This window comes from Marmota monax, unplaced genomic scaffold, assembly GCF_021218885.2.
Source record: "Marmota monax isolate L192 unplaced genomic scaffold, Marmota_monax_Labrador192_F-V1.1 WCK01_AAM20220418_F8-fsc00011, whole genome shotgun sequence".
Taxonomy (NCBI): Eukaryota; Metazoa; Chordata; class Mammalia; order Rodentia; family Sciuridae; genus Marmota; species Marmota monax.
The window spans coordinates 9,341,411-9,364,376 of NW_026693082.1; positions in this window are offsets into that span (position 1 = coordinate 9,341,411).

Here is a 22,966-nt window from a genome sequence, read left to right on the forward strand (position 1 = left end):
ACAAATCAGTGAGGAGAATTCACAAATGCAGAATCCACATGTTATATAATGATGATCAGCTGTATTTTTAAGAAGGTTATTGCTTTATGTGGAGCACGTATCTATGAATTGCATACATACTGAAGGATGGGGAGCCAATGACCATGTTTCTGCCTATGCTATGCAGTTTATAACATTCTATTGAAGTGTAACTAATATATTAAATTACCATATCCAATTGGAGAGGATTAAGCCTTCTAAGACTCTTTATTCAACTGAGTTAACCACTTAACAAGATTCTAGTGCACCCAGTTAGGTGAAAACACTATAAAATTTTGTTCATATGAAGAATAATAAGATGCGAAAGTATGCCAACAGATCATTAAAGTCAATGTTTTCTGATCACAGGACGTCTTAGAAAAATAAATGTGTGATTCCTGGACAGTTTCAAAATAACAAAAACCGAATCCATTTGGTAAGTAAATCATCATGGCAGTGAATCATATGCAAATAAATCTTAAGCTCCAAAGACATTTTAATACCATGGGTACTCTTTAAGTTAATCCATGTGAGAATTTTAGTACCTAAAGTGAAAATGGCGAGTTCCAGGCTTCTCGCCAATTTCATTTGGGGTGTGAAATTTCTGACTTACAAGCTGAAATTCTTGGAATCTTAAAAGCAAATTTTTTTTTTCTTTTTTATAATTGAGAATGGCCCTCCCATCCACAAACTGACCTACTTCCCTTTCCCTAGCAGTTAGGAGGGAGCAAGAGTGAAGAGGCATGAAAATGACCTTGGAGAGTCTGGACCTCAGCCCAGCCCCAGCCCAAGTCCCACCTCATGACCAGCCACCCTTTGGTGAATGAATAGTTTACAGCCTGGAGAATGTCACAGTACATGATAAGTCGGGGAGCCAGTGCCACCAAATCCCCATCCCAGTTTCTTTAAGGTAAAAGGGAAAATGACACTCGGCTCTGGTGTGCCCTTCTCCAGCTCCTCGCAGGGCTTCTTCCTTGCAGGGTGGAAGCTTCACAGCCTCCCCAGAGCTTGCTGACTAAGCAACCTCCTAATGTCACTTTTGTGATTTCTCACTTTGGAGTATTTTTACCCATGTGGGAGGAGAAGGGAAGAAACATGCCTTGGAAGGAAGGTGATGGCCCCTCATCCCTTTATTGAGCGAAGGCACAAGAGGAGAGGAAGAGAATTCTTTAGGAACACACAGATTCTCCCTCCCCTCATCTCGACCAACTTGGCCTGCATCCCCTGAAATTTCAGAAGGAAGGAACTGGTACCCTGTCCTCATTTGAGGAAGCTGAAGAGGACTGTGGACAGAGCCTGGCTCTTGCACAGGAAATCTTACAAGCCAGAGAAGGATCCCGGCACATGGTTGTGACTGAGGCACTGTGGCCTGCAGTCCTACACCAGGCCAGGAGTGGGCCATTCAGGGTAGGGATCCTGTTCTGGCCAACAGCACTGTATGGAAGGGTAAGGGGATGTCTACAGAAAGATGCAGGTCATGCATGTTGGGCAGAGATTCTACCAATGCCCTTGGCCTGAGGAAGGAGTCACAAGTGGCCACCCAGAATAAAGACTCAGGCTTTCTCATGGTAGTTTCAAGTGAAAGGCTCCAATTTGAAATCTTAAGGAGCCCAAAATATACTACACAAAATGATCCAGACATCTGCACAGAGTATGAAGCCACTCAGCAAAGTAAGAATTGTCCTATCCCTTTACGTCTCCCCTCCTCTTTTCTCATTGCAGGAAATAAAGGCTTAGAAGATGGGGCCTTCCTGCCCCTCCTCTCTTCTCTGCCTCCAGGCTGACCTGGGTCTGTACCAGAAAAAAGTCAATGCATTGACATTAAACCGAATCAGACATATTCAATAATTCCTTGCCCTGGACATTAGGTGTTTGAAATTGGGGTTATTCCTGCAACTTCAAATCACCATGAGGATGTGATGTGCATTTTCCAAAAATAAACAGAAAATCTCTGGGATCTGTCAGAAACTTCATCCAACATCTGAGGAACAAAAACTCCATTGAATAAAAGGATAAGGAGAGGCAAAATAAAGTTTTTTCTTATCTTAGATCTGATTCTTGTTTGCTCAATTCTCCTATCCACTCATGCATACTTAGAAACGACAGGAAAGATAAGGTTAAGTGGAAAACCGCCTCACTGATTACCACCAGTCAGAAGCTTAGGAAAAGAACGTTTAGAATATTTAGAAACTCTCAAATCAATGTCTTAATTTAGACTTGTCTGGGTGAGAGCCTTGTATCTTTCAACCTAAAATCCCTCAGGCTTCTATGAAGAAGAACATTCAAAGTGGAATGTCCACCACCTCACATCTTTCTTCCTCTGTGGTTCTATACTTGGGTCCTTGCATTATTAGCTATTTTATTCATACTTTCATTAATAAATAAGCAGGAGAATTTGTTAAAAGCACTTAGTACTTTGTTGAGCACAAGACATACTTATTGTTATTACAAACTGGTCAGTGTAGGGGAAGAAGGAAAGAGGGATTAAAGAGGAGGTCAAGTGGATGCCTCATCACACATACAGGTCTATGCCAGCCTGTGCCATGTTCACAGCCAAAGATCTGCAGGTTGACCAAACAACCATACATGAGGGCAGAGCATTTAGTCATATTAGCAGGCACTTCAACACGCACATGGAATCTGGTCTTCACTCAATCATGTAGACTCCTCTGGAAAACAGGTGGAGAGGGGTTGTTTTGAGGAAAGTGCATTGAAGGGACATGGCATCAGAACCTATATGCATTACTTGCAACTTTGGGAATTTGAAAAAGCTATTTAATTTCTTAAAACTTCAATTTTATTATCTGCAAAGTGGAAATAGTAATCATAAGTCTACTATAGAAACTAATGGAATAGATCTATGTCCAGATCCATCCCTGTCCCTCCCATGGTCAAGGACCAAGGTGCTCATTCCCCCAGCTATCTGCTGGATCCCCCTCTAGGAATTGCCCTCAACCTTCCCTACTCCAATGGCTCATTCATTGATCCACGTTCAAAACATCCAAAATCCAACCCCATCTCTCCATTTCATTACTTCTACTATGCCTCCAGATCTCTCACCTACATTGTTGTCTTTTGACTCCCTCATTCTTCCCTTGACACCCTGAATGATCTCTTTAAATCAAATTAGGCTTTGTCCTCCATGGATTCTCATCTCTTAGCATAAAAGCCCAAATCTTTATGAATGCCTACAAAGTCCTACACATTGTTCCACCACTAATTATCCTGACCAGAGAAACATTTGGAGATCCAATACTCTGTTCTTGTCACTCCAGCTATAGGATAGCCTCCTTGCCCTTGGTTAGACATGCCAGGCATGCCCCAGACTCAAGGTCTGTCCATGTGCTTTCCTCCTCTTAGAATACTCTTCACCACATGAATTCCTCCCTTGCTTCCCTCAAGTCTTTGTGCAAACGGATCCCAATATTGAGGTCTTCCCTAGCCACTGTACTTAAACTGCAACACCCTAACCCTCTTTAATGATTATTACCATCATCACACTAAGAATTTTACTTACACAGTATTTTATCCACAGGGATTTGTTCCAAGACCCCAAGTACTCAAGTCCCCAGCACCTACATATAGTAAATGTCCAATTTACTGATAGAATGAGGAATTTCTCCAAAAAAAGAGTAACATTTTTTTTCTGTATATATATATATATAGATATATATATATATATATATATGGAATAGAATTCAAATACTCCTAATCTATGTGTGTAAATATGCGAATACCAAAGTAAGAACACAGTACTTAAACATAATATATGTAATATAGTGATATTATATACATAAAGGCACATAGGAAAAAAATCTGTGGAGTTAGATAAGCAATGGCAGCAATCCACCTAACAACTGATATTGTCACCATCTAGTCCCTATTTCATCTCATTTCTGTGAAATAGAACCAAAGAATGACACATTTAATTTATTGTGATATCTTCCCTTCTTTGCCCAAGAAACTGATAAGGAAGGTCTGTGAAATTCTAAGGGCAGCTGCTGCCACACAGTCTGAAATTCTTTTTCTTCTTTGCAATTTCTCAAGTGCTAGGGTCTCTGAATGTCTAATCTTATTATTGTTTTCTGCAAGAGACACTGAGCCTTGACTTCCTTTTCAAAAGACAAACACTGTTAGTGTTGGGAAAAAATCCTTTGTCTTCTAAATTTCCCTGGATTTTCTGTTCCCCTTGCTCCAAGTCAGGCTTCTCAGGATTTACATGAGACTTCTCACCCAGTTGACAAAAGCCGGTGCTGGATCCCTTAACAGAGTCATCTCCGGCTTTAGCTATTAGCCCACAATTTGCTGTGCTGTATTTGCCAATGATTTCTTTGCCCAGCCAAATGACTGGAGTTCGCATACTTGGCAGTGGAGTGAAGGGAATGGATCTCCCAGCAACACCTGACAGAGAAACAAATGAGAACCAGAAGCTCTTTGGTTTCAGTGATGCTCCAAGCCTCCAGTTTTGCCAAATCTCTCTGTTTGCTGGCCAGTCACTCTTTGAAAAGAGGCAGAGAGGATGAAACACAGAAACAGTCACAGCCCCCATCCCCAGGCACTCTAAGGAATGTGACTGAACCATCTCAAGCCCTATTGAAACTTTTGCATAAACTCTAGGGATCAATCTCCCCCTTGGCATGTGAGACAGCTTTAATTCAGACCCTGTGAATAGAAGGTACCCACTGATTGTCCTCACAGATCATCTCTCACACCCCAAGAGGACTTCACTGTTGTAGGTCACTAGAGAAAGCGACACAAGGATTTGAATAATTCAAAACTGAGACTTTGGGCATGTAAGGTACTGTGAAAAAAAAAAAAAAGCAAAACATTCCAATGTTAAAACCTTGGAAGAAGCAGATGCAATGAAAAAGCATATTCAGATGCCCCCAAGGCAGGTTAAAAAAAAAGAAAAACAACTGTAGTGTCATAATTGTACAGTCTTAGGAAGTCCTTCAGGGACTTCCTTTAGGATAGGAAAAGATGCATATAAGAGCTTCATAGCAAAAGCAAAAGTTTGCATGTTGGGGTCCCTCTCCAATTTCAGAGGGCTCACAAAGAATCCAATCATTCTAAACTTGGCAGATCTTCAGTGGGAAAACAGCCCTGTCTCTCCTCCAACCTCTGGACATGCAGGTGGCTTGGGTACTATTTATGTTTTGATTGACAAGTGTGTGCTCTGTCTAGATAAGTAGAGAAGCATCTCTTGCAAGGATGCTTCAAAAGAGCAGCTGCCTGGGAAGATGAAGCAATGCCAGGATAGTTCAAGAGCCAATCCAAATACCAGCAATGGAGGTAAACATTAACAGATGAGACAAGCTCTTGAAAAAGGAGACGTCCTCTCAGTTCCCACAGTGTGCTAAAGAGAGACAATGTGACAGAAATGTCTTATTTATTTTTCATTAAAAGATCACCCAACCAAGAAGTATCATCTTTAAGGAATTATCTCGGTTTATATTATTTGTACTTGTCATATTGTTCTCAAACATGGAAAAGGGGGGGTGGATCACGTTAGTTTCCATTATCTCAAGTGATCTAGCATGGCATTCAGTGTCCTTAATGACCTCAAGCCACATGCTTTCACATTCCATGTCTTGCAACTCCTCATTTCTACATCCTTTCTAGTAAAATCCAAAGGCCGATAATTCCTCAAATATGCATAAATCTTTGTTTACATCCTTCCTTTTGTTTCCTCAAAATACTACCATATCAAGGCCAGGCCAAATAGACATTTCCTTTGGGAAAATCCTTTCAAATGTCTTCCTAAGCAGAATTTATTGCCAAAAGTGCTATCTTCTGGCATATTATAATAGGCCTACTAAAGTATTTGTGTACACGAATGGATTTAACAACCTCAGACTGCTCATCTCCTATTTGGTTTTGAGTCAGTGAATTCACAAGGAATTATGTGTGTGTGTGTGTGTGTGTGAGAGAGTGTGTAAGTGTTCTTGGCTCATGGACATCTTCTACTTCACTATGAAAGTTTTCACGGGGTGATTTGTGGATCTGTATCTCCTTCATGTATCCTGACTTATTAAATGTTTAATGAATGGATATGTGAAAGAAGAGTCAGAATTTATCTCTGTCTATCACTTTTTCACTCTCTCGTTTTACAAAAATGGAAATCACAGTTCCGAGACATTCAGGGTTGTCCTAGATAACCTTACCAAAGCTGAAAATACAGAATTAAATAGAAGAGTCTTGTTAGATCTATGAACATGTTTAATGTTAGGACAACCACAGGGCTTTTTACTGTTGACAAGAATAGGTATATAATGGGAAGAGACCACAAATGGTACATAGAGTAAAAGAAAGCAATGTCATTTATTAAAACTCTAAAATTTTAGGTAAATACTCTGGTGAAGATATACATATATACTTTACAAAACATATTCATTTTTAGCCAAAAGGAGCATTTCTTCTGGATTTTATCTCTTTTTTTCCCAAATTCCCAACACACACAAACCCACAGATGCTATCAGACTCAAGTGCTGTCAATTCATGAGTGATATAGATGTCATCAGATCAAGGACAAGAAGTCAGTTTGCAGGAGATGGGAGCATTTGCCTTAGTGGTTGTTCCTGAGAGTGTCAGGTGGGAACTGGGATCTGGACTCTATTTGCCTTTATTTCTGTATTACTATCATTAAATCCCTATGTGTAACCAACCTACAACCTCCAGCAAGTGGAAGTACTTATCCTAGAGAAAAGGAATCTGCCAATGTTAGTGGTTTATGTCAATTCAGTGGGTACAAGAATGTTGCAGGATTTTAATCATATGCTTATGTTTCAAATAGACTTGTCAGACTCTAAGACCAAGACAAGGATCACCATCCCCCTAGTGTCCAATCCCCACAGCACAAAGTCCCAGACTTTTCAGAGACTGGAAAACCAGAAGTTTCACCTTAAATCAGGAAGCATCCCCTTGTGAGTGACTTTCTGGAAGCTACTGAAAGTGAGAAAGTATAATTTCATCATGATCGCATCAACATGCTCATTGATGTGTTTATAATGTACAGGAGCATTCCTAAAGCTGTTGGTCATAATTGCTGGGTCAATTCACAGGGCAGTCAAGATTCTCCAAGGGTGCTATGCAGTGGGATGCTAATGGCATATAGCAGTGCTAGAATGTCAAAGTGGTGACAGTTTAAGATACATGGGGTATAAGCAAGGGTGACAGGCAAAAGGAGAGGCCAAACTTGGCCTCTGTAGGAAGAGAGAAGGGCTTAGTTTAGCTAAAATACCATTTTTATTCCACAATCATCATCATCATTCTATCACTAAGTAATCATTACCAGGAGACCCTGGGTCAGGGTGCTGCTACTTCACACACACACACACACACACACACACACACACACACACACAAATGGATTTAACAACCTCAGACTGCTCATCTCCTATTTGGTTTTGAGTCAGTGAATTCACAAGGAATTGTGTGTGTGTGTGTGTGTGTGTGTGTACCTCCTATACAAATAGGGGGAAAGAATGAGTCAGTCCTTGTCATGGAACTAAAGATTATCAGAGTGATCAGGGTACAAAAGATAAACTGATTTGTGTGCAATGGGATAAACAGAACCCTGGAATAGGAAATCTTCCTTATCATATATAAAGTCTTAAGACCATCAGCTCACTTTCACCTGAACCTTATATATTCTGGCTTCCACTCTCGTTTTTATTATATATCCTTTACCTAAGTGTCTCTTCCATTTCTATGACTTCTTCTCTACATTAACAATATCCTCATTGGATTAGACAAAGGGAATGAGGGGGAGAGAGGGGGGATGAGAATAACAAAGACAGTGGAATGAATCAGATACAACTTTCCTACGTTCATATGTAAATACACAACCAATGTAACTCCACATCATGTAAAACCCAAGAATGGGAAGTTATACTCCATGTATGTATAATATGTCAAAATATACTCTACTGTCATGTATATCTAAAAAGAACAAATAAAACAATATCCTAATATCTGAGGTCCAGATTCACAATTTTAACTGCCTCTTGGTATTGGCTATTGGAATTCTCCATACACCTCAAATTTAACACATCAAAAAACTGATGAATACAGTAGGTAATAGATAGCTTTGTTTTTAGCAGGTGGATTATGTGATTTTGTCCCATGTAAAAAAGATTTAGAGCAGTACCCAGGGGCTAATTACTTTTAAGCACACACGTGTCAACAACTTTTATGTGTTTTAGGAATTCACCACAATATTAAACTATTAAAAATAAAACATTTTAAATCAATATTAATGTTTTAAAATAGAAGGATGGTATTGTTTCAAAATGTAACAGGTTACTAAAAGGAACATTTGAGTTTTTCAAGGTCCCAGGACAATAGGTGCCAGTACTCCTTCATCCCAAAGTAAGGTATGAAGCTATACATAAAGGTAATTATTTAGGATAATAAAGGAGTTTGAGACTGAAAAGAAATTTCATTGGGAAAAATGTTATTAAGTGTTGCAACATTTTCCTTCTTAATCTCCAAGAGGAAATGATGAGCTATTTCACCTGTCCCAACTCAAAACTAAATAGAATGGTTCAAAGAGAGACTCATAGAGCTCAACATGAGACCCTAGAGTTTGTAGGATGCAGTAAATCAGTGTCTTACAACAAAAAAAGATAAAAAGGGAGATGAACTGAATGAAGTAGAGAGTGTAATTACAGACTTACTTTTCCATCTATCTTGGGTCAAATATGTTTAAAATAAATAAAAATTTTATTTTAAAAACACATATGTAAGAAAATCAAATAATAAAAAACCAAGAAGGATGAAAATAACAACACATACATAATCAGAAATGGGAGTTATGAGACATGAATTTTACAATAGTTGTGATTCTTATTCAAGTAAGCATATAGCAAGATGGTAAGTTTTGCCAGATAACTATGACCTTTAAAAATAACCAAATAGAAATTATGGGAATCAAAGTCAATAATCAAAAATGAAATTAATAATTTGATGGATGGATTAAATATAAGATTAAACATGGTGCAAGAAAGAATTAGTGAACTGAAAAGAGACCAATAGAAACTGTTCAAATTTTAAGAGAAATAAAGAATTTTACAATTACAGAAAAGACCATGAGAGATATATGAGACACTACAAAAAAAGACCTGACAAATGTTAATCGCAGAAGAAAAAGTGAAAATAATGCATCAAAAACAGTATGGGAAGACAAATTGGCTGCAAATTTTATAAAACTGGTAAAAGACATAAACCCACAAAGACAAAGATTTCTGGAATGCTACCAATGTCAAGTGGCGTAAGAACTAAGAAAACTACACCTAGGTACACCATAGCAAAAATGCTGAAAACACATCAGTGAGAAAAGAATCCTTTCCTTCAAAGAGCAATAATAAAATGAATGGCTGACTTTTAAACTGAAACTATGTCCAGAAACAATGAAATGATATTTTTTAAATGTCAAAAGAAAAAAAGCTACAAATCCAAAATACTATATGTAGAGAAAACAACCTTCAAAAAAAGAAGTATAAAAAATACATATTATTCCTATCTTGTGCCATACATAACAATCCACTCCAAGTAGATCACAGACCTAAATGTAAATTAAAAATAAAGAAAAAAAAAGGAAAGAAAGATGACCTATGGAAATGAATTTAAGGGAGTATCTTTATGAGATTACTGGTGGTCATATTTTTCTTTAACACAAAGTTACTGACAATAAAAGACTGATAAATTAGATCTCACAAAATTGCCAACTTTTGTTAACTGAAAACACCATTCAGATGTTGAAAAGACAAGCCCAGTGAGGGAGATGATACTTGCAATCCATATGTCTGACAAGGTTTTCATGCCCATCGTCATAAGAAACTCCTATAAATCAGTGATGAAAAAGCCAATAGACCATTTCATAAAATATGTTATTCAAATGGTTGGTAAATGTTGAAAAGACAGTCAACATCACTAGTTATTAGGAAAATTCCAATTAAGAGGCTGAGATAAAAGCACTTAGGAATCAATGGCAAAAATGGAAAAAAAACCCAAAACATCAAGCACTGGAAGCATAAAGAACAACTGGAATCCTCACAGGTCCATTTAAATGTGTGCAATGAATTTGGAAAACTGTTAGGTGGTACCTTCTAAAGCTCCATGCATACATGTCCTAAGAACCACCAACACTACTTCTAGGTATATAACTGACACAAATATGTAACAAAAGACATGTAAGGAATGTTTATAGCAGCATTGTTTGTAATGGCCAAAATCTAGAAGCAGTCAAATGTCAAATGTTGGGTGCTTTTTGTGCACTTTTCCTACACTTTCGCTCACTTTGCTGTAGCCCACAAACTCTTCCACCTCACTGCATCCCCGCTCCATTATAACCTTGACCTCGGTCAATCCAGGACTCCTTAATAAATAAAGATGTCTACCATGGATCCAGCAAACATGATCTAAGTTGTCTAAATGAAACAACATTATTATTTTGACTTCCAAAAACAACTTTTAAAATTCCCTTGAAAAATACATATCCCCACTGACCAGTTGCAGGATGTATAGTGATCTAGCTATAGGAACACTCTGGTAGGACTGGGAGAGAGACAGGGTTGCATATCTCTAAAGAATTGGCATGTATCTACAAGCAGTTCATCCAGGTAAATTGGCTTCCCAATTATAATTACACCTAAGAGAACAGATGTATTATCCAAGCATTTCTTCTACAAGACGCATACAAATTGTAGGAGTTGCATTATCAGTTACTCAGCTCATTCATGACATAAAAATTAATGAACATAGAAAAGAGTGAAAATTTAAATTGTAATGTGTAAATAGGTTCTCTCCCCCTTTTGCTCTATATAGCACACACTAAAGTCTCTTGGAAATAAGGTTTAACACATAGATCCATTATTAAGCATTCGTGTAGTGTTCTAAATGTCTCTTTTTAAAATGCTATTCAATAATGCATCTCAAGTATAAGCTTTTATCTCCCCACCTTACCTTTGCTCAACACCTGCTGGATATAGAAGCCCATGGAGGCACAGACTTCATACCTTCTTTCTCTTTCTGCATGCACAAGTCCACTTAGAAATAGGGCTCCAAATCACAAAGGAATTCTTAAAACACATAGTGGCTGAACTTTGAATTCAGACAAATTCATTATTTGTCCCCTGTAACTTTCCAAAGCATTTTCTAAAATGTCACATGGATGGTCACCATGGAGGTGAGTCTTGAGTCCCTCCATGAGGAGACGTTGAAAGTTGAGAGTGTCTTCCATCCATCCTTGGGGAGCAGCACATCTAAGCATACAAACTGTGGATAAAGTTCTAACAGAGGGTTAAATTGGGGGTCAGATGCAGGAGTAGCCAAGTCTTATTCAAATTCTGGCCCCACAATTTTCCGACCGTGGAAGCTTGGGCAAGGAAATTGACCTTCCTACATTTCAAAGGTTTTCATTTTTGTCCCACAAATAACCTCTTAATGTTTGTCTTAAGAGGTTCTTTGTGGGAATTAAATGAAATAACTCATAGGAAATATTTAGCCTAATAAAGTCTGATACAGAGGAAGCATTGAATAACTCGTAGGCTTGTTGTTATTATTATCACAATAAGGATGATTATTATTACTCTATTAGCTCAAACAACTAAAGATAATTTCCATATTAAAGCACAACAGTGCTATTTGATATCATTCAGGATAGAAATAGTCCTCTCCTTCTTCTGCGTCTTCTTTTGTTATCTCTTACTACCCTCACTATGAATTTGTTTTGTCCCTCTTATTACAATATGCATTGGACCAGAAATACCTTCGGAATGAACAACACCAACGACAATAATTAACACGTACTGAGCGCCTGTGGCGAGCCAGGCGTGGATCAAGGGTTTTGTTTGCATCATCTCACAGCCACCTCCTGCTGCAGGTGCTCTCACAATCCCAGCCTGAGAAATCCACTGAAAGAATTCCACTTTACTTCTTCACCTACCACCCAGACTAAAAGTTTGATGTTTGGCCTCCACGAAAGCAAATCTCTCTAATATTGCTGGGATGGTGGCGTGTGAAGGTACACAGATGGCATGATAGAAGGGGGTGCCAGCCAACGACTGTGGATGCCAGCCAAGACATCACATGGGAGACAGGGGCGGGGAATGACTCTGGGTCTTAAAAGATGCATCAAGTCTCAACCAAGAAGAGCAAAACAAGGCTGGAGCTCTGTCCACCCTCTGGGGACTGGAAATACTAAGTGCTGAGGGAATGACATAGGACAGAAAGGCAGGCTGGGAAGGAAAGGGGCACTCAGGGACCAGATGGTGGAGAACCTGATCACACCAAGTTACAGTGTTTGCACTTGATGTTGTAGGGAGGCAGGAAAGGGGAGCATTCCAAGGATTGTAGCTGAGGTTTTACATCATCATTTCCTATACACATCCTGTCACAAAGATCCTTCAGTGGGAAGTTAACAACACTAGACTCTAAGATAAATTAAATATAGAAAATATGAAGGATGAGGAGGACTGCAGGAAGTTGGTGGTAGCAAAGCTGGAGAGGAAGCACAGATTCCAGAAAGAGGAGGTGGAACAGCAAGTGTAGTGGCTGAAGGGATGGGGCTGGTGAATAGGAGCAGAGGGTCCAGCAAGATTCCATCTCCACAACTAGGCAGATGGTGACGACAATAAACAAAACTGGAACAAAGAAGGAACGGGATTTTTTTTTTTCCTTTTTAGATGGCTGAGGAAAATAATGACTTCAGTATTGGGCATGTTGAAAGAGAACTGATAAGAATTTGGAGAATTCCTCATGTCCAGGTTGACAAGTGTTTAGTGACTTTTATTTTTTTTTATTTATTTTTTTTATTTTTTATTGTGGGTTGTTCAAAACATTACAAATTTCTTGACATATCATATTCCACACTTTGATTCAAGTGGGTTATGAACTCCCACCTTCACCCCATACACAGATTGCAGAATCACATCAGTTACACATCCATTGATTTATATATTGCCATACTAGTGTCTGTTGTGCTCCGCTGCCTTTCCCATCCTCCACCCTCCCCCCTCCCCACCGCTCCCCTCCCCTCCCCTCCTCTCTCTCTACCCCCTCCACTTTGTATAACCCTGAGGGTCTCCTTCCATTACCATGCAATTTCCCTTCTCTCTCCCTTTCCCTCCCACCTCTCATCCCTGTTTAATGTTAATCTTCTTCTCCTGCTGTTCGTCCCTACTCTGATCTTAGTTACTCTCCTTATATCAAAGAAGACATTTGGCATTTGTTTTTTAGGGATTGGCTAGCTTCACTTAGCATAATCTGCTCTAATGCCATCCATTTCCCTGTAAATTCTATGATTTTGTCATTTTTTAATGCAGAGTAATACTCCATTGTGTATAAATGCCACATTTTTTTTATCCATTCGTCTATTGAAGGGCATCTAGGTTGGTTCCACAGTCTTGCTATTGTGAACTGTGCTGCTATGAACATCGATGTAGCAGTGTCCCTGTAGCATGCTCTTTTTAGGTCTTTAGGGAATAGACCAAGAAGGGGAATAGCTGGGTCAAATGGTGGCTCCATTCCCAGCTTTCCAAGAAATCTCCATACTGCTTTCCAAATTGGCTGCACCAATCTGCAGTCCCACCAGCAATGTACAAGTGTACCCTTTTCCCCACATCCTCGCCAGCACTTCTTGTTGTTTGATTTCATAATGGCTGCCAATCTTACTGGAGTGAGATGGTATCTTAGGGTGGTTTTGATTTGCATTTCTCTGACAGCTAGAGATGTTGAGCATTTTTTCATGTACTTGTTGATGGATTGTATGTCCTCCTCTGAGAAGTGTCTGTTCAGGTCCTTGGCCCATTTGTTGATTGGGTTGTTTGTTCTCTTATTGTCTAATTTTTTGAGTTCTTTGTATACTCTGGATATTAGGGCTCTATCTGAAGTGTGAGGAGTAAAGATTTGTTCCTAGGGTGTAGGCTCCCTATTTACCTCTCTTATTGTTTCTTTTGCTGAGAAAAAACTTTTTAGTTTGAGTAAGTCCCATTTGTTGATTCTAGTTATTAACTTTTGTGCTATGGGTGTCCTATTGAGGAATTTGGAGCCCGACCCCACCGAATGTAGGTCATAGCCAACTTTTTCTTCTATCAGACGGCGCGTCTCTGATTTGATATCAAGCTCCTTGATCCATTTTGAATTCACTTTTGTGCATGGCGAGAGAAAGGGATTCAGTTTCATTTTGTTGCATATGGATTTCCAGTTTTCCCAGCACCATTTGTTGAAGATGCTATCCTTCCTCCATTGCATGCTTTTAGCCCCTTTATCAAATATAAGATAGTTGTAGTTTTGTGGATTGGTTTCTGTGTCCTCTATTCTGTACCATTGGTCCACCCGCCTGTTTTGGTACCAGTACCATGCTGTTTTTGTTACTATTGCTCTGTAGTATAGTTTGAAGTCTGGTATCGCTATACCGCCTGATTCACACTTCCTGCTTAGCATTGTTTTTGCTATTCTGGGTCTTTTATTTTTCCATATGAATTTCATGATTGCTTTCTCTATTTCTACAAGAAATGCTGTTGGGATTTTGATTGGCATTGCATTAAACCTATAGAGAACTTTTGGTAATATCGCCATTTTGATGATGTTAGTTCTGCCTATCCATGAACAGGGTATATTTTTCCATCTTCTAAGATCTTCTTCTATTTCTCTCTTTAGGGTTCTGTAGTTTTCATTGTATAAGTCTTTCACCTCTTTTGTTAGGTTGATTCCCAAGTATTTTATTTTTTTGAAGATATTGTGAATGGAGTGGTTGTCCTCATTTCCATTTCAGAGGATTTGTCGCTGATATACAGGAATGCCTTTGATTTATGCGTGTTGATTTTATATCCTGCCACTTTGCTGAATTCATTTATTAGCTCTAATAGTTTCTTTGTAGACCCTTTTGGGTCTGCTAGGTATAGAATCATATCATCTGCAAATAGTGATAATTTAAGATCTTCTTTTCCTATTTTTATGCCTTTAATTTCTTTCGTCTGTCTAATTGCTCTGGCCAGTGTTTCGAGAACTATGTTGAACAGAAGTGGAGAGAGAGGGCATCCCTGTCTTGTTCCAGATTTTAGAGGGAATGCCTTCAATTTTTCTCCATTCAGAATGATGCTAGCCTGAGGCTTAGCATAGATTGCTTTTACAATATTGAGGTATGTTCCTGTTATCCCTAGTTTTTCTAGAGTTTTGAACATAAAGGGATGCTGTACTTTGTCGAATGCTTTTTCCGCATCTATCGAGATGATCATATGGTTCTTCTTTTTAAGTCTATTGATGTGGTGAATAACATTTATTGATTTCCGTATATTGAACCAGCCTTGTATCCCAGGGATGAATCCTACTTGATCATGGTGTACAATTTTTTTGATATGTTTTTGTATCCGATTCGCCAGAATTTTATTGAGGATTTTTGCATCTAGGTTCATTAGAGATATTGGTCTGTAGTTTTCTTTCTTTGAAGTGTCTTTGTCTGGTTTAGGTATCAGGGTGATGTTGGCCTCATAGAATGAATTTGGAAGTTCTCCCTCCTTTTCTATTTCCTGAAGTAGCTTGAAAAGTATTGGTATTAGTTCTTCTTTAAAGGTTTTGTAAAATTCTGCTGTATACCCATCCGGACCTGGGTTTTCTTAGTTGGTAGTCTTTTTATGGTTTCTTCTATTTCCTCAATTGATATTGGTCTGTTTAGGTTTTCTATATCCTCCTGACTCAATCTGGGCAGATCATATGACTTAAGAAATTTATCTATGCCTTCACTATCTTCTAATTTATTGGAGTATAAGGATTCAAAATAGTTTTTGATTATCTTCTGTATTTCTGAAGTGTCTGTTGTGATATTGCCTTTTTCATCCCGTATGCTAGTAATTTGAGTTCTCTCTCTTCTTCTCTTCGCTAGCATCTCTAAGGGTCTGTTGATTTTGTTTATTTTTTCGAAGAACCAACTTTTAGTTTTGCCAATTTTTTCAATTGTTTCTTTTGTTTCAATTTCATTAATTTCAGCTCTGATTTTAATTATTTCTTGCCTTCCACTTCTTTTGCTGTTGTTTTGCTCTTCTTTTTCAAGGATTTTGAGATGAAGTATGAGATCATTTATTTGTTGGTTTTTTCTTTTTTTAAGGAATGAACTCCACGCAATGAATTTTCCTCTTAGAACTGCTTTCAATGTGTCCCATAGATTCCGATATGTTGTGTCTGTGTTTTCATTTATCTCTAAGAATTTTTTAATTTCCTCCTTGATGTCTTCTATAACCCATTGATCATTCAGTAACCTATTGTTCATTCTCCAAGTGATGTATGCTTTTTCCTTCCTTCTTTTATTGTTGATTTTCAGTTTCATTCCATTATGATCAGATAAGATGCGTGGTATTATCTCTACTCCTTTATATTGTTTAAGAGTTACCCTGTGACATAATATATGATCTATTTTTGAGAAGGATCCATGTGCTGCTGAGAAAAAAGTGGAACTGCTTGATGTTGGGTGGTATACTCTATATATGTCAATTAGGTCTAGGTTATTAATAGTGTTATTGAGTTCTATAGTTTCCTTATTCAACTTTTGTTTGGAAGATCTGTCCAGTGGCGAGAGAGTTGTGTTGAAGTCTCCCATGATTATGGTATGGTGGTCTATTAGACTCTTGAACTTGAGAAGAGTTTGTTTGACGAACATAGCTGCACCATTGTTTGGGGCATAAATATTTATGATTGTTATGTCTTGTTGGTGTATGGTTCCCTTAAGCAGTATGTAGTGTCCCTCTTTATCCCTTTTGATTAACTTTGGCTTGAAATCTATTTTATTTGATATGAGTATGGACACTCCTGCTTGTTTCCGAAGTCCATATGAGTGATATGATTTTTCCCAACCTTTCACCTTCAGCCTATGTATGTCTTTTCCTATCAAATGCGTCTCCTGTAGGCAGCATATTGTTGGGTCTTGTTTTGTGATCCATTCTACTAGCCTGTGTCTCTTAATTGGTGAGTTTAAGCCATTAACATTTAGGGTTATTATTGAGATATGGGTTGTTCTTCCAGCCATATTTGTTTATTTCTGTTACTAAACATGGTTTGTTTTCCTCTTTGATTATTTTCCCCCCCTTTACTGTCCTACCTCCCACTGTTGGTTTTCATTGTTATTTTCCATTTCCTCTTCCTGTAATGCTTTGGCGAGGATGTTCTGAAGAGACGGTTTTCTAGCTGCGAATTCTTTAAACTTTTGTTTATCGTGGAAGGTTTTAATTTCATCTTCCATCCTGAAGCTTAATTTCACTGGATACACAATTCTTGGTTGGAACCCATTTTCTTTCAGTGTTTGAAATATGTTATTCCAGGATCTTCTAGCTTTCAGAGTCTGTGTTGAAAGATCAGCTGTTATCCTGATTGGCTTACCCCTAAATGTAATCTGCTTCCTTTCTCTTGCAGCTTTTAAAATTCTCTCTTTATTCTGTATGTTGGGCATCTTCATTATAATGTGTCTAGGTGTGGATCTCTTATGATTTTGCACATTCGGCGTCCTGTAGGCTTCTAGGATTTGGGATTCTGTCTCATTCTTCAAGTCTGGGAAGTTTTCTTGTATTATTTCATTGAATAGACTACTCATTCCTTTGGTTTGGAGCTCTGTATCTTCCTGTATCCCAATGACTCTTAAGTTTGGTCTCTTAATGTTATCCCATATTTCTTGGATGTTCTGCTCATGGTTTCTTAACAGTCTTGCTGAGCTGTCTATGTTCTTTTCCAGTTGCAATACTTTGTCTTCATTGTCTGATGTTCTATCTTCTAAGTGTTCTACTCTGCTGGTAGTACTCTCCATTGAGTTTTTAAGTTGGTTTATTGCTTCCTGCATTTCTAGGATTTCTGATTGCTTGTTTTTTATAACCTCTATATCCCTGTATAGTTGATCCTTTGCTTCCTGGATTTGTTTGCGTAATTCGTTGTCGAAGTGATCTTTCATTGTCTGATTTTGCTGTTTAATGTCTTCCTTGATACTCCAGATCATCTGAAGCATGTATATCCTGAATTCTTTATCTGACATTCCATCTGCTGCAGCTGTTACCTCTTCTAAAGTTGCGTTGACCTGCATTGCTTGTGGTCCTTTCTTTCCTTGTCTTTTCATACTGCTTGTGTATCTTTCCTGCAGGCGTGGGCAGCGGCTCTGCTCTCTCCTTATTCCAATTGGGGTGTCGTGGCTACCACGCTGGCAGGTCACTGGGCCTGTTCTGGGCGCTGGCGGTGGCTCTGTTCTGCCCCTACTCCAATTGGGGTGACGAGTGTACCACGCCGGCAGGCCACCGGGCCTGATCCGCCGGTCGGTTGCAGGTTTGCCTACCCTGCAGGCGCGGGCGGCAGCTCTACTCTGCCCCTACTCCAAATGGGGTGACGTGTCTGTCGTCCCGGCAGGCCACTGGGCCTGTCCCGCTGGTCGGTCGCAGATCTGCCCAGCTTTCGGGCACGGGTGGAGGCTCTGCTCTGCCCCTACTCCAATTGGGGTGTCGTGACTACCCCGCCTGCAGGACCCTGGGCCTGTTCCTGGCACGGGCGGCGACTCTGCTCTGCCCCTACTCCAATTAGGGTGGTGTGTGTACCACGCCGGCAGGCTCCTGGGCCTGATCCGCCGGTCTGTTGCAGGTCTGCCTACCTTGGAGGCGCGGGCGGCGGATCTGCCCTGCCCCTCCTACCACGCCTGCGGACCCCTGGGCCTGATCTGCAGGTTGGTCACAGGTCTGCTCACCCTGGGGGCACGGGTGGCGGTTCCGCTCCGCCCCCACTCCAATTGGGGTCACGTGACCACCACAACGGCAGGGCCTGATCCCGGCGTGGGAGAAGGATCTGCTCTGCCCCTACTCCAGTTGGGGTGACGTGTGTACCACACTGGCAGGCCACTGGGCCTGACCCGCCAGGCTGTCACAGGTCTGTTTACCTTGCAAGCACGAAGGGCGGCTCTGCCCTGCCCCTCCTACCACGCCCATGTACCACTGGGTCGCGGGTCTGCCCACCTTGCGGGTGTGGGTGGCGCCTCCGCTCCGCCCCCTCTCCAATTGGGGTCACGCAGTCACCACGCTGGCGAGCCGCTGGGCCTGCTACGGGCGCTGGCAGCGGCCCGTCTCCTCCCCTCTGGCTGGACGACAAATTGAGGAGACTCGGGTGTCTGTGCCTCACCCCCCCTACCAGGAGACCAACTGTTTATGTCGCCGCTGGTATTGATGAAGTTCTCTCCTCCCCCGCTTTCTGATGACATCAGATCTCTGCCATGTTGGTATCCTATGCGAATGGCAGCATTTCGTTCCCCTTGCAGGGCAACCAAAGCAACGGGTGAGTCCTGACTGGCCCTCAGCAGGACCCGGACCGAGAAGCAGTTTCCGCGGGCTCCTAGCCCCGGGCCAGGGAAGTTCCGGGAGCTGGAACTCGGCCGCTCCGTGCTCGGTGTAAGCTCCTATAAGAGTAGGCTCCAAGAAGCAGTCCCCGCGGGCTCAGTTCCGCGAGCCGGAATTCGGCCGCTTAGTGTTTGGTGTATGCTCTGATAGGAGCAGGGCCCAAGAAGCAGCCTCCGCAGGCTCCGCAGCCCTGGGCCAGGGCGGTTCCGGGACGGTTCCGGGAGCAGGAACTCGGCCGCCCCGCGCTCGGTGTTCGCTCCGATAAGATCAGGTTCTAAGAAGCACCCAGGCACTGAACCCTAGCAATCTGTCTGCAAGCCGCAGGCGAATGGCAGCCTGAAATTACCTGTTCTATGGCTGAATGAGCTGCGGTCAGTCGAAAACAGGGATGGTGACGTCAGCTTTCCAACATGGTGGCGGCTGGCCTCCTCTGTGGTCTGACCGGTGTGGAGAACCGAGATGGACCGCTTCCTTCCCCCGTCTCGAACCCAGAATTCAGCCCTGAGTACGGTGCTTGCACGGCTGGCAGAAACTGCAGCGCTGTATCCCTGCGTCGCTATCTCCTCGTTTCCCAGCGCGCGCTGCAGACTCTAGCCGCGGGGCGATTTGCTGAATAAGCAGTGTTACCCTCCGTGCGACAAACCTCTCACGTTTGAGTCCCCGTAGCCGATCCTCGTGGGATGGAAATCCTTCCTCCAGGTTCCGGAGCACCCCACTATTGCTGGAAATTCCTAACAAGATATCCTTTAGCCGTCCTGACTTGTCATACTCCCACACAGTGAAGCAGCACACGGGGGCAATGCACTCCCCTCGCCGCCATCTTCCTTCCCCCTGTTTAGTGACTTTTAAAAATGTCATAGTGGATGGGCTCTCAGTGGGATTCCAAGAGAGTCTCCTTGTTGGGGAAGCTTTGGCTTGTGTCCTGCTAATACAAATCACCTAGGATTGTGGGATAAAGTGTTAAAATCCTGGGGATTTATTGGGGGAAGTCATCCATAAGCCTCAGGATGTATAGACAAGGCATTTTCCTGTAGCATTGTTTACAACAGCAAAACGTGGAATTAAACACTCAAAAATAAGAAAAGAAGTCATGTCATACCTATTAAGCAGAAGATCATGAAGCCAGGACAATGATGTGTAGACCTGCTCATTTACACGGAGAGACGGGAAAAAGGCAGGCTGTACAGCCCTGTGCCAACCCAATCTCATCACACTCCAGCTCCCCTCTGTCCCTCTCCAAATACTGCCTCCCTTCACAAGTCTTCTCTGAACCTTCCAGCTGTCTCCTAAGTTGCTATCATTTCACCCAGTTTACTCCTTATTATTCATCAAGCTTCATCATGAATATCTGTTTCCCTGACTATCAGATGGAAATTCTGTGAGCATGCTGGTGACATTTAAATGAGATCATTTGTTGTAAATGAGATAATACACAAATACATAAATATACCTGACATAAAACAAGTGTGGAATAATTGCCAGCCTTAATTATTATTATTATCCCTTCCTTGCAATTTTGTGCAGCATATTGGTTTTTATGTTCCTAACATCACTTTGAGATCTTTCAAACATTTCTCATAAATTGTACTAAATAAATATTTTTGGTTGCAGATGATGAAATATGTACCAATATTCAGGGAAAACCAGATTCTTAATATAATTAGGAAGCAGGCTAGCAAATCTCTTTCTATGATGAATATATTATTTATTATACATACATATTAAAAGGACATATTAGTGTTTTGTAAAAAATAAGATGGCAGCAGAATCTTCCCCTAGGTAATATTGATGGCTGCCAATCAATAAAAGAAAGTTTGCCCTGTTGTAATCATCACTTCCTCACAAATTTTTCAAATTCATCTTGCATAGCCTTCTTTTTTCTTTTTTGAGACCTTATATAAAGACCAATATTATGTGAATGTCATAATTTTGTATAACACAGACACATTCTTTTTTATGTGTTTTTCCTCTCTCGTCTCCTTTGTGACTCTTATATTTTTGTATATCTCCTCTATTGTAGTGAGATGAATGCCTAATTGTTCTCCCAAAAGAGAAATGACACCTTAATGAGAGTCTGCTAAATATAAAAGCATGCATGGGGCAAGTTTCTTTCTGTAGAATCTGGGAAGTTAGAAAGGGCACTCTGTGTCTGGTACCAAAGGGAACTTGGGTTCTGGTTTGAAGTAGGAGAAACTTGTATTTTAAATTTCTTGAAAATTGTAAGAAGCCATTTGGCATGGCCACAGAAGGATACAGTCAAATATGCATTCCTTGGGCAGAATTTGTAAGACACTATGACAATGAGGCAGTTTCCACAGTTCATAGCATGAAATTTGGGAAAGAACTAACAGGCGGGGCTGAGGCTAGGGCTCAGTGGTAGTGCACTTGCCTACCATGTGTGAGGCACTGGGTTCGATTCTCAGCACCACATACAAATAAATAAATAAATAAAGGTCTATTAACAATTCAAACTAAAAAATAAAAAAAATAACTAACAGGCAACTGTGTATCTAAAAAGCTTATCCTAATTTGAGGACAGGTTTTGTCAATAAACCAGGAGAACATAGAGTTTTATCTTCCCCTTCAAGAAAAAACAAAAAAAAACCTGCATTGGCAATAAAATGCCTTTGGTTAAGCTCAGCTTGCATTAAAGTATTGCCCACAGCACCAAATCTTTTATGCTGGTGGAAAGCAATGTTTCAGCTCCTCAAGATCTTAAGCAACATACATTGAACAGCATGACATGTTAAAGGGAGAATAAATTTCTTTTCTTCACACCAGATGGGACTAAGAAACGTGAGTGTTGTGCACAATGAAACAATATCTATAAATCCAGCATTTTATCATCGCATTTCAGACTATAAAATTAGAACATTCATCAGTTACACCTCCACTCATGAAATATACCTACTGCAACATGGGGCTTCTGTGGAAAGACGGATACAGACAACGGTTTCAGAGGAGTGAGGTCATACATCAGTGAGCATCACAGATTAGCAGAGCCACCGAGACCCTCTATCCAGTCACAACTGTGCTGGCTGGGGGATGTCAGGAGAGTGCTGAGAGACAGAATTATTAAGAATCGACGTATTATCAGATTTGTAATTCAAGAGCTTCCTGGAGACCTGATTTCACAGCTTTCCTGCATGCAGAAATATTCCCAAACAACATGAAGGTACTGTACAAAATTGATTGAAAAAAATGTCCTTATTATTAGAAAAAATTATCATTTTTCTTAAGAGAAAAACTACATTTTTTTTCCTCCTTATTTCTTCTCACTGTTTTTTTCTCACAGTTTCTAATTCTAACCCACATTCACACACTTTGTCCTCGTGATTGTAAAGATGACACATGATATTTGTGAGGTGTTGGAAATTTTTAGAGCTTCCATTATCTCATGTGATCTCTGATTAACCTAGGGAAGCTGGAGCAAAGTATGTGTGGGAGGTCCTTTGTTTTTTGTATTCTTTTGTTTTTCCTTTTGACAGAATGAATACCCATAGAAAACACAAGGAAAAGGGTAGAATTCTCTAGCCATTTCCCCTCTAGCTGAGTCAGATTAGATGGATAGTATACATTTCTACTTTAGGCGAGGA